This window comes from Rattus rattus, chromosome 11, assembly GCF_011064425.1.
Source record: "Rattus rattus isolate New Zealand chromosome 11, Rrattus_CSIRO_v1, whole genome shotgun sequence".
Lineage (NCBI taxonomy): Eukaryota > Metazoa > Chordata > Mammalia > Rodentia > Muridae > Rattus > Rattus rattus.
The window spans coordinates 21780788-21783936 of NC_046164.1; the positions used below are offsets into that span (position 1 = coordinate 21780788).

A 3149-nucleotide genomic window follows, 5' to 3' on the forward strand; every position below is an offset into this window, starting at 1 on the left:
ACATCAAAAGCTAGCACCATGGTATACATCTGCAAGTCCCTTGCCGGGGAGTCAGAAACATTCCCTGGTGCTCTCTGGCCAACCAGCCTAACCTAAGCAATAAGTCTCTGAGATATTATACCCAAGACTAACATCTGGTCTCTATCTACAAACGCACACAGAATATTAGTGTTACAGCCAAGGAAGGTACATCTAAAGGCAAACAGAGCCCTTTAGTCACCACTGTGTGGCCTCTGGCATGTCTGGATCTATAATGTCAGTATTAGTATTTTCCCATTTATTGTTTGTGCTTGTTCCCCAGTGAACAACCACTTCCAGTTTCCATCTGCACCCAGAGCTGACCCTATGCTACAGTTCTCAGTACCTAGATCCCACCCAGAAAGAGCTGGTCTCCCAGGAGTGCTGACACACAGGCTTAAAGGAGGGTCAAGCCACTGTCAGAGACAGCAAGACCAGCTAACACCAGAGATAACCAGGTGGGAGAGGCAAGTGCAAGAACCTAAGCAACAGAAACCAAGGCCACTTGGCATCATCAGAGCCCAGTTCTCCCATCATAGCAAGTCCGCAGTGAACAACCTGTGCTGGATAGTTTTATGTCAACCTGACACAAGCTAAAGTCATCTGAAAGGAAGGAACCTCATACGATGAACAAGTGATATGGAAGTATAAGCCAAATAAACCACTTCTTGATCAACTTACTTTTGGTCATGGTGTTTTCATCACTGAAATAACAACCCCAACTAAGACAGAAATTGGTACCAGAAGTGGGGTATTGATGTGACAGACCTGTAACCATGGACTTTATCACCCATGCCCAAGTTGCCAAAATAATGACTCTGAGACTGAATTGTTTATAAATAAATGCTGAGGCCTAAAGTTTGGCTTGTTCCTGCTAGCTCGTAACTTAATTAACCTGGTTATTCTATTCTATTGTATTCTATTGTATTCTATTGTATTCTATTCTATTCTATTCTATTCTATTCTATTCTATGTGCTGCCACATGGTTGGTTATTTCTCCTCAGTTTCATCTGTCTATCAACATTGTAGCAAATCCCTTTTGCCCGACTCTCTCCCAGAATTCCTCTCTTCCTCCTGGAACTTCTTCCTCAGCTAGAACTTCCTGTCTCAGCTAATATGCCATTAGCTTTTCATATTTTTTTCCCTCTTTTTCTTGGCTATATTTATTTATTTACATTTCAAGTGTTATTCCCTTTCCTGGTTTCCTGTCCATAAGCCCCATATCCCCTCCCCCTCCCCCATAAGGGTATTTCCCCCCCATCCATTCCCCTTTACGCCTCCCCCCACGACATTTCCCTTCACTGGGGTCCAACTTTGGCAAGACCAAGGGCGTCCCCTTCCACTGGTGCCCCAACAAGGCTATTCTCTGCTACATATGCAGTTGGAGCCCTGGGTCAGTCCATGTATACTCTTTGGGTAGTGGTTTAGTCCCTGGAAGCTCTGGTAAAAATATGGAATGCTTCACGAATTTGCATGTCATCCTTGCACAGGGGCCATGTTTATCTTATCTGTATCATTCCAATTTTAGTATATGTGCTGCCGAAGAGAGCACACAGAGCTTTTTATTGACAGGTGATGCTTCCACACAGAATACAGAAGATTACTCTACACAGACCAGAGCATGTTGTTTTGGTCAGAATTGTAGAAGGACTTTGGATCTTTAGACAAGAAGAGTCATTGAGTATTCAGGGCTTGGTGAACTCTTCATTGGGAGCTTGGAGGAAAAAGAATGTTGAAAGAAATACAGATTCAGATGTGGCAGTGGACTCCTTCAATCCCAGCACTTGGGGGCAAAAGTAGGCAGGGCAAATCTCTCTGAGTTCCAGGTCTGCCTGGTCTACAGAGCAGTTCCAGGACAGCCAGGGCTATCCTGGCAGAGAAAAACTGTCTCTGGAAATTAATTAATTAACTAATTAATTAATTAATTACCTGAAACCTTTGCGTTACTGAGATTGTTGATGCCTGCTAGCTGGAGCTGAGAAATTAACAATGATTAAGAAGAAACCAGCATCACGGAGATGAAATCCTCTGAGAGTCAGCACACAGAAGCTGTTCCAGAGGCTGCCAAGGTTGTGTCTTGTACCGGAAGTCACACAGGTGGTACTAGTCATGAAGGAGTCATGGAGAGCAACTGAGGCTTGGCACTGTGAGAGGCCGGGGAAGCCATTGGCAAATGTGCAGCCTCAGTGGCAGTTGAAAGCCAAGAATTAAAGGGGTCACATAGAGAAATTGAGGCTTGACACCATGAAGAGAGTCTAGAAGAGGCTATTGGTGCAAGTGCAGCCCAGTTGCAGTAGAAGACCACAGAATTTTGAAGATAGCAATGTCGTGGGATGACCACCAAGTACAGCAGCCATAGCAGAGTGGAACCCAGCCAAGTTTAGAAGACAAGTTATGTGCTTCAGAAAGCAGAGCCCGAGAAGCGACCCTTGCAGGAGCCCAGAAGATCATGAGCGAATCCCAGATATTGGTCACTGAGTAGTTTACACTATTGGAATTTGGCTTTGCTTTGATCTGATTGTGAATGTCCCTCTTAAAATAAGGAAGCATTTAGCATGTTTCGTTTTGTTTTTTAAACAGGAGCCCACAGTTGAGAGACTAAATTTTAGATTTTAAAAGAGACATTAGATTTTTAAAGATACTGGATTTTAAAGCGTTTGAATTTAAAAACTGTGGATCTTTTTAAGTTTGTAAAATGTTTCATATTATGATATTGATAATAATGTGTGAACTTGGGGGATGAACAAGAAAGGAAAGGTTGTGATTTAACAGTGATATGTTAAATCACATATCAATTCTGTGGGATTTAACTTGATACAAGCTAAAGTCATCTGAGAGGAGAGAACCTCAATTAAGATAAACAAATGGTGTGGAAGAGTAAGCCAAATAAACCATTTCCTCCCCAACTTTTGGTCATAGCTTTTCATCACAGCCATAGTAACCCTAAGACAACCCCCATGCTGGAGAGTGCACAGAGGGTCTTAGTTCAGGCTAGCTGACCAATAAATTGGTTTGTTAATGGTCAACCACCAGCAGAACACTCTTCTGAGAGAAATGACAAGACTTGTCTCACCCATCTTTCATGCCCTCTCTGCTGGCCATGGTGATGCATGCTTTAACCCCAGCACTT

General features: G+C 43.1%; 1 non-coding gene across 1 annotated transcript; it reads right to left on the reverse strand.

The window, feature by feature from the left end:
• Positions 1–1464: 1464 nt before the first annotated feature.
• LOC116913043 lies at positions 1465–1571 on the reverse strand. The gene has a single exon (XR_004389579.1). It is a non-coding gene; the product is annotated as a U6 spliceosomal RNA (small nuclear RNA).
• Between the last annotated feature and the right edge of the window lie 1578 nt (positions 1572–3149).